Source organism: Motacilla alba, chromosome 2 (genome assembly GCF_015832195.1).
Source record: "Motacilla alba alba isolate MOTALB_02 chromosome 2, Motacilla_alba_V1.0_pri, whole genome shotgun sequence".
Classification (NCBI taxonomy): domain Eukaryota; kingdom Metazoa; phylum Chordata; class Aves; order Passeriformes; family Motacillidae; genus Motacilla; species Motacilla alba.
Window position 1 is genome coordinate 38,207,166 of NC_052017.1, and position 9,331 is coordinate 38,216,496.

At 43.9% G+C, this 9,331-nt stretch overlaps 1 protein-coding gene across 1 annotated transcript in view; it reads right to left on the reverse strand.

Annotated features, from left to right (window-relative positions):
* Nucleotides 1-7,972, reverse strand: part of THRB (thyroid hormone receptor beta) — a 169,213-nt gene extending 161,241 nt beyond the window's left edge. The window contains exon 1 of the mRNA XM_038130080.1: nt 7,947-7,972. The gene's annotated coding sequence lies outside the window, so the exon portion shown is untranslated. The remainder of the gene's footprint in view (nt 1-7,946) is intronic.
* Between the last annotated feature and the right edge of the window lie 1,359 nt (nt 7,973-9,331).

Below are 9,331 nucleotides of genomic sequence, written 5' to 3' on the forward strand. Positions count from 1 at the left end.
AGTAGTTCATTCTTCTTATTCTCTAAACAGATCATCAAGACCATTCTTGTCCTAGTGCCACCTGTGATGATTTTTTTAATGAGTCATGGCTCCAAATTTCATGATAGTGGACCTAGTTTACATTTTCCAAAAATGCGTTTCAGAAGCAACTTCACATTAATATATTCATCTTAATGCAAAAAGTAGATGACAAATGACAGGTTTCAGTAGCTCAAATCTGTAGTTTTTCCATGATACCAAATGGGATGGTCAAGGAGCATACTAGTAAGGACAGCCCATCAGGCAAGAAGAAGTAGCATTTAACTGGCCTGCAGAAAAGCCTCTAGTTTGAAGTGGTTGTGGCAGCACCAAAGGCTTGCCACACAGTTCCCTTTCAGCAGTGGACAAAGGACATCTCTTTTGAGAAGAATCAAATGAAGAGTGAACACAGCTGGGAGAGAAGGTGGAGTGGGAAGATGTGTAGAGGTCCTATTGAAACCAGATCCCTTGTCCCAAACCGCAGTGGTTTCAGTTAAAAGATTAGGGCTTGGAAAGGCTCCTTCAGTTGGAATAATTATAACTGGGTTACTCTGAGGCAAAGCTAAAACACACTCGGGAGAGTCTTGATTTTGGAGGCCTGACAGAAGCAAGAGCTTTGCAAGTTCTCTCATTCCTAATCCAAGACCATATGGAGCTCAACAACCAGGTGGGTGGGTGTATTAATTGAGGGATCGTGCAGCTCGTCCTATTCTAAACCAACTTGTTCTTCATAAGCAATCATTACTATGGAAAAGGGAGCAAGAAACATAGACATGCTGGGAAACAACCTCCACCTCAGAGTAAAAATAACAAAATCTAGGAATTGAGATTCTACCTTTCTACTAAGTTCAGAACAGAGAGTAGAAGCCTGCTATCTCTACTCTGGAGATGAGGTCATCTACTCATTTCAGTAAGCAGAAACATATAAAATAATACTCTATAATCTTCCCATTCATCCTCCACTCTTGCTTTAGCAGTATTTTGCTAAGCTTTATTTTAGCAGGCCCAATACATGCAACAAATGAGATACTTTACCATCTTCATCCTGAATCCATTCATAGCTGAATTTCTGGAAGATTTTGGAAATATGCACAAAGTATTTTCATGGAAGTATTTTGGTTCCTAAATTCTCTTGAGAGGACTGGAACAGAAATATTACCCTGGTGCTAGCAGAAATGCTATAATGGATAGCGCTATAATTTTATTAGTTTAGAAAGAGTTGCCATTTTTTTGCCCCATGTGTAGCACATAGTATAGTAGATATACCTGCTCAGTGTAATATGCAGTGCTGGTAGATTTACAACAGTCATATTTCAGTAAATGCCAAATTAAACTCAGTTTGCCCGACATACAAGAGGAAAGCGTCCTCTGAGTGTGATAATGGGCTTTATGTTGCGATATTTATGCTAATAGTATCTGCAAAAGAAGCAGTTCCTTCCCCTAGAAAACCTGACCTGTAAGGAATTCCAGAAGGTACTTTGGAGGCCAGCTTGAAAAATCTCTCTGTAGGAAGGAAGAAGAAGGAAGGAAGAGTCCCACTTTAGCCAAACTCTGGCTTTTCAAGTGACCTTCAAGCACTGCATCAGAGTGGCAGTGTTACCTGCTGTGCATAAAGCTTTGCAGAGGGAAGTGCCTCAGTAAAAGCTCTTGCTTGACTTCTAAAGAGTAAATATAGCAACTCATGGCATAGCTATGCATAGCATAGCATAGCAGTGCTACACTTTTTTTTAGATACCCGGTCAGCTGAAACCCAATAACGTGAAGATTAAAAACTTACTTATGACCCAAATACAATAAGAAGTAGAATGGAAACACCTACACACCCACAGGTCCTTCCTGATGCGCTCAGACCCACGGCTATGAACTCCTGGAACAAATTAGAAACTGGCACTACCATAATAGCTGGGTATCTCATTTCTTTAGGATACATCTGATTAAGCAAAACATGAACAAACAAGCAATGGATGAGACAGATAAGTTGCTAATTCCAACATGCAGGAACCTCCTGCTTGTTAACTTATCCACCCTAGTCCGTCCTCTGACTGTAGAAAAAACAATCCACCAAATCTATGCTTGTGTACCAGGGAAACAAACAAATTATAAATGCACAGAGACAGGATGAACCACTTGCATGTTGCTTTTAAATTATCTTTATGAAAACGAGAACTTGGGGAGGAGCTGGGATGATTAGAAACTGATGATGGCATACACTACCTACCGGCTTTTCCTTCCTCCAAACATATCACTTCTTGTCTTTAAATTCACTAGGTCTTCAGACACACCAAGAGCAGTTACTTATTCTTTCTAAAGACTTTTAGAAAGCTGCTACTTACACTTCAAGCACTGTGAAAAGGAAATAAACATTTCAGGAAATCTTACCGGTTTAAACAACTCTTTAATAGTCTAATGATTTTTTTAAAACAACAATTTGAATTTTGCCAAAAGTATCGCTACAAACCAGAATTAAAGTGCTTCCCCACCCTGATTACAGAATTACTGAAATACCATGATAATAACCTGAAGGGAGGCAATGATCTCAAAAAAAAAAGTGCCTTTACTGTTTACTATAGCACCATTTTTCATCATTCAACATTGAAAATGTCCACTAATAAAATAGAATTAACTGGTTTTATAAAAATTCTGATGCAAAATCTTCTTTCTGAACCTCTAATTGATCCTCCAAATGAACTTTATTAATCATTGCTGGAAAACTGGCAAAATCCTTCCCTGTACTTTGGCAACCTTTCAAAATGTCCAATTAGGTCAAATCAAGAAAGTCCCAGAAACCAATTACAGCAGCACTTCTAAGCCAAAAAATCTCATTGTACTCTGAAACAACTGCAATATTATAGAAAAAAATAAACCAAAACAAAACCCAATACCCCTCAGTATTGCTCTAGTTATGCACCTGAATTACCACCTCCATAGAAACGTGCCAAACAGCCACTCCTTGAACTACATCAATTAATGATATTTGCTCACAAATTTTATTTATCAGTGCCATAAATGTCACCAGGCAGTTCACCACAAGGAACAGTGCCAGCCAGCTCCTTAATCTGTCAAGCGAACACTTGCTCCCCTTCAGCATTTTTATGTACATCTCATCTCCAGTGCTCTGATTGCACGTGCATGCAATGTCTCTGCCTTTTTTATGAGTTTTGTGTGTTCTGTATCTCACCTGCATGTTTGCACATTAACAACTATGTTGACAATGTGATAAAAATAATCTTGGCGGCAAGAACAATAGCAACCTTTATCTAACTTCTCAAGAATGTGATCTTTGCTTCGGCAAAGCTTCTGCACGTACAGCCCTATGGTGCTGGTGGGCTGTTTGAGGTGTGTTTTGCTGCCAGTCCTAATCCCACCACCCACAGTTAAGAATTAATTAGGACTTGAAGATGCCAGAGGGAGGCAAAACAAACAAAAATAGCATTTTAATTAACTGCAAACAATAATTAAGATTTTGCATTATGTTTAGCATCTGTATATTTCTGGACTTACTGCATGACTCCAAACCTAATGAGATCATCCATCTAAATCCCAGAGGACTGGACAGATCTCAGAACCTAACTACATCTCCTATAATATCTCAAACCAGTAAATAACTCATTCATCTTTACTGTGATGGCCAGTAATTAAAATTTTTAAAAAACTGTAAATGAACTTAAATCCATATAACCTGGCCAGAGTAGAGGAGAACAAAATGTGCACACATATAGTAAGTAGAGTCTGAGTTTCCAGTTCCTGACGTATACCTGTTCTGCCACTTCATAACACAGTGGTCCCTACTTTACCATACTTAGTTATTTAGTTTGTTATTTATTTATTCATTTATTTACTTACTTACTTATTTACAGTCCCCTTTTACTTTTTATTAACCTGTCATTATCCCACCAAAATTAGGAAGGCAGTGTTATATGACATATTTTTGCCAAAGTCATAAAAGTTATTTGCAAAATTTTCACTCCAATGCTCTTTAATTACAATGTTGATACTCAGAACCCCTCTAAAAGTCCTCCTATATATTTTAGTTACTCGGTTTTCTTTGTCATTTGATTTTCCACTGGCTAGTTTACAAACAGGATCTCTGCAGTTTATCTCAACACCGAGTATTACGTTCCCTCGACTCGTGTCTGACACAGTTACCTGTCATTCAGAAATCAAACCTTTTAACACAAATCTCCTTACCTTCACCAGGAGGATGGATAAAGTCCTACAGTTTTACTTTACCATGTTTTTGATCAAGGTTAACCACCAGGACCTAGTCATACAGAAGAGAGTCAAGGGCTTCTCTTGCGCATGTCTCTAGAAACCTAAAGGAAAACACCTCTCTGAAGTAACCATGTGGCTTTTGTGTTCTGTTGTCTTCCAAAAACAGCTAGACCAAACCTCCTAGCATATGTTAACTATGGCTAAAACTCTAATTCACCTCAAAAGAGGACAGAACTCATAGTACCATTTATATAATGCAGCCCCAATATCTCATTTGAATTATAGCCCCTACATGTCAGACAAGTGCAACATTTTAGCTAATATGTTGAAAGTTTTATGCTGATTCTTTTCTTCCTCCCATTATTGATTAATTAGTCCATTAACAGAAAAACCAGGAAATGTTTGGAAGATCCTGCCTATCTCTATCTGTCTTTCAGCCTAAGTTCCATAGGTTCCTTGGGTTTCATAGGCTCCATGTGTTCTCCCTTACATTTTGCTAAATTTGTAGGGACAGAACTGATTGGGAAGCATATTATTGTTTTCCCTTCCACAGCACATTTTTTGAAATGCAAACGGAATAATTGTAATGGAAGTGTTAAGAACGTCATAAAAACAATAAAAAAAAAACCTGGTCTATATTCAGAAAGCCAAGGTCAGACCTAAGTGTAAAGTTTGTGTGAGAATGTATCCTAATGTAAGATATCTTTTGTTAGAATGACTGCCATTATTTATGTCTGATTGCAAATGGGGCTGAATTGCTTTGTTGACCTGGAAAGGTCAGGAATTTTACTGTTTTTTCTCTAATTTTATTTATGTGATGCCTTTTCTTTAGCTGTCTATATTCTCAAAACTGCACCACATTGTAACATTTGTCCTTCTACAAAAGCTTTCCTTCCTTTTTATTCATGATTTGGTTTGGTTTTTTTCCTGTTACGGTGTCAAACACCCCACTAAAAATGCCACATTTCCTTTGGGTCGATGAAGAAATTAGTTGCCCCCTTTTTTTACATAAAATGCTGGTCTGTCATGGCCTAGAAAGCCCAGCTTGGTACAGGATAGCTATTAGGCTGTTCCTGGTCTGCAGGACATCCTGCAACACAACATACCTCACAGTTATGTATGTGCTGCTGTACAAGAGTGGCTGAACCTCAGCCCTTATCACAGCTGCCCCTTCTTGTTGGTAATACTTTCCAGGAAATCACCTCACAATCTTTTGTCTTTCTTTCAGGTGTATATAAAATCTGTATTTTCTGTAAGTAGCTTTGGTTTTCAATGCCCTATAAGGGAGTTTTGGGTCTTCCTCCTTAACTTTCTTGGCCTTGCTTCTGGCATCCCCTGCCATGGCAGATACATCATCCTATATTAGCTGTTTTCCTGCTTAGTCCTTTTTCTGGAAGTGCAGCCCGTAGTACATTTAAGAATGTCTCAGGTTTCTCTGGAGTATCTTCATGAGCCAAGAAGATAAAATCTCAGGGTCTGGTGCTCTAGCTTTATCTGACATCCACCTAGCAAAATGAGCTCACAATTCCCTAGGACAGCAGTGTGGCATCCTTCCCTCCCATATAAAAGTCTCCAGAAACACCTGTAGCAGTTCAACTATCTACTTATGTTCTGTTTCCCACTCTCTATTCCTAATCCTTTTTCACAATTTTTCTGCAAGCTGCCTCTCTTTTTGTGTCTTACTCGGGTTGATCTCCAGATTGTGACAATTTGTGTGATGAAAATTAATGCAATTTATCTCCTGCAATTTCAGCTTCCTTCTGAGTAATACTATCCTATGTCATTTTTGTTTGTTTCTCTTAAGCTAGTAAAATTACTCCAATATTACTTTCTAAAATGTTTGTGTTACCCAGAGAACTTAAATTTCTTTTTAACAGCATGTTTCCATCATTATCAAAGACATTTCTTTAAACTTTTTTTCCTGGCCCTTTTTTTTCTCAAAACATTTTCATTGCTACCTTTTCCATGAAAACAAAGTATTGTATTAGCAGGTTCCCTTTCTTTCTTTCTGCTAGGCCTCATTTTTTAAGAGCTTTCCTCTTTAAATCTGAGACAATACGTCTTTCTTCATTTCCCTAATAAATCCTGATACCATTTCCCAAGCCTTTTTCCTAACAATTCCTTCTCATTTATTCTATTCAAGTTTTATCTCAGCTGCTCAGTATAAATTTATATTAAATCTGTCTATTTACAGCTTATGTTTATTGATTCAATGAGAAAGGCCAAGACTCTAAGCTTTTGTAGCCAAGCATGCTGTTGTGCTTTAAATTCTTATGCAAGTCTTACCCCTTTTGGCAACTTTGCCTGCATAGATTGACTCTGTGAACTTTTTTTAATGGTATACAGTATCTCTCTGTCTTCCTTTGCCACTGGTTTAGTGCCTCAGTATCCTGAAGTATTTTCTTTGAGGTATGCTTTTGGGGGGAAAAGAAAAATCTTTAACGTGGGAAAGAACTGTGATTTGATTATCGTATATGTTCTGCAAGTGCTTGCTTTTTGTTGAGGCTCTTTCCGCTTTTCACCGCCTCCTGATTGCCCCGGGGCACAACTGCTCCATGCTGCATGACTCAGCAGAGCGTCCTCCTGCGACGGCAGCGCTCACTTCAACACGTGTTTTGCCACTGTTTTGGTGAGACAAAGCCCTACCCCTAATGGACCAGGACTGTGCTATGACAGACATGCAAGACGAAGAGCCAGGACATGCACTCTCTTCTCCTTAGCTCTGCCACCTGTTGCTGCAGGACTTAAGTTACTCCATATTCCTTTCTCCACATAATATTCTGTGTTAGTTTGTTTACATCACTCCCGCAGAAGCATCCCACAGAGCACCCAACAAAACTCTGTTTTTTTGCATGAGGGGTATTGACTTCACTCGAGTCGGAGGCCAGTAGCACCCATTAAAAAAATGATCCTTTGCAGTCACAAGTACGATTAGCAAACAGCCTTACTACATTCGCAGAGAGGTTCTTACAGCTTGTTTCAATTTGTCAGCTGGTCACAGAGCGCAGTCTGGAATGATAACACACGGCCGCTGCCATCTGTGACCCGAACTCCCCAGGGTTTCCCAGCCATCTCCCATGCTGCCATCCCAGCTGAGCTCAGCGCTCCCACACGCGCCGCGCAGGGAAAGCGCCTCAATTCCCTACGGAGCAGCCCGGCCCCTCCTGCGAGGTCTGAGCAGTTCCCAGGGGTGGGATGAACTCTGCAGAAGCAGCAAACACGACGTAGCCCTTCCTGGAGCCTATTTTCTTCCCGTGTAGCCAGTAAATACGTCTGGCAGAACGCAGGGCCGGGGGACACTCAGCAGCTGACGCTGCCCTTGGAGCTCTAGCCCGGTCCCCGCTGGCGCGGGGAGCCCGGGGCCGGGAGGGGAGCCCCGGCAGGTCTGGGGAGGGGAGGGAGCGGCACTGCCCGGGCGGCGGCACACCGGGGCCTCCCCGCCCCGGCGGCAGGCCGGGCCCGGGCTGCGGGGGCGGCCGGCGGCGCCGCTACCGCCCGGCGCCTCTCCATCCCCGCCGGTGCGCGGCCGCCCCGGCCCAGCGCCGGCACCGGAGCGCGGCCCGGACCCCCGCCCGGCCTGCCTGCGGAACCCCCGCTCGGGCTTCCCGCCCCACACGCCGGCCCGGGGGAGCTGCCCCCGGCCCCGTCCCTTCGGCCGGCGGGGAGAGCGTGCGGGGCGGCCCCGGGGGAGCGGGGAGGGACGCGGCGAGTCTCACCTGCCACAGGCGAGCGCCGAGCGGGAGGCGCCGGGGCGGCTGCGGCGCTTCCTGCGGCGGGAGGCGGGCGCTGTCCCCGGGTGACCCCGCGGGGGGGCGGCTGCGGGACGCGGGGCCGGGGGGGCCGGGCAGGCGGGCGGGCGGCTCTCCCTGCGGAGGGAGGCGGCGGGGAGAGCAGCGGAGCGGGCGGGCAGCGCCGGGGCCGAGCAGCGCGGCGGGCGGGGAGCGCTGCGGAGCTGCGCGCCGCGATGGCGCGCGGCGCAGGGTCCCGGAGCTCCTCACGCCTCTCCTGAGCACTTCTGCCGGCTCGGCCGGGGACGGGACCTGCAGCGTCCCTGTCGCTCGGCGGAGGAGGCCCCACCGCCCCGCGCCGCGCCAGCTCTCCGCGGGAATGCACCCTTTCTGCACGGCCAGAACTGCCGGCGAACGAACTGCGTTAATTGCGGCGAGCTGGAGCGGTGCGAGCGGTGCTGTGGTTAGCAGCGAAGTGCCGAGGCGGCGCTCAGGGCTGTCGCCGCTCGGCGCCGAGCCGCGCTCCGCAGAGCCGCCCGGCAGGGCAGCAGCGGGTTGCGTAAGAGCGGCCGCTGCGCCCGGGCTCGTTGGAGATGGTTTTGCAAACACGTCGTGGACACTGGGCACCGTCTGTCTTACAGATTGCAAAGAAGTTTATTTGTTGTGGGTTTTTACTTTTTCTTTTTTTTTTTTTTTTTAAGTTTTTTTCCTTCGCACCGCTGTTCTCCAGTGGCCAGGTGTGGAGGCTGACCTACGGAGCTGCTAAAATAGACATCCGTTTCGCTTATATGTTTTCAACGTCTTGCTTCTTTCTGGTTTTCACGTCTCTACGGACAATTTTTACATGTGATAAAGTATAAAAGGAAATATAAAGACACAAGGACGTAGTTTAGGTATCACAGTGCTGCCTGCATTATAAATGTAGAAATAAGAGAAGCACCTACATGACTCCTACTAGGGGATAAAATAATTTGACTAGACAGCCTCATAATATCACAGCTGAGACAGGAGAGTGGTTCAAAGGCAGTAAAAGGATTAAAGCTCCATCCCAGTTAGTATTTAAGCTTCTAGAACACAGTTACTCTATAATGTGATTCTGCTCTGAAAATGGGATATCACGTGCTGATTGTGTATCAGTGCTTTCTGCATCACGTTTCTGCTCAGCTTATATGTAGAAGATGTTGCCTGTGAATTACAATCCTACAAAGCCAGTTGGGATTTTCTTTTCAAGTAATAAAATAACTGTTTAAGTTCAGCATATTGAAATACATTAAAATATAACTTCTTTACACAGTTCAGTATTTTCAAGTCTTCACTAAAGGAGAAGTGTACATTTTACTCAAAAAAAGTCCTCCTAATCCGGGTGAAATGTG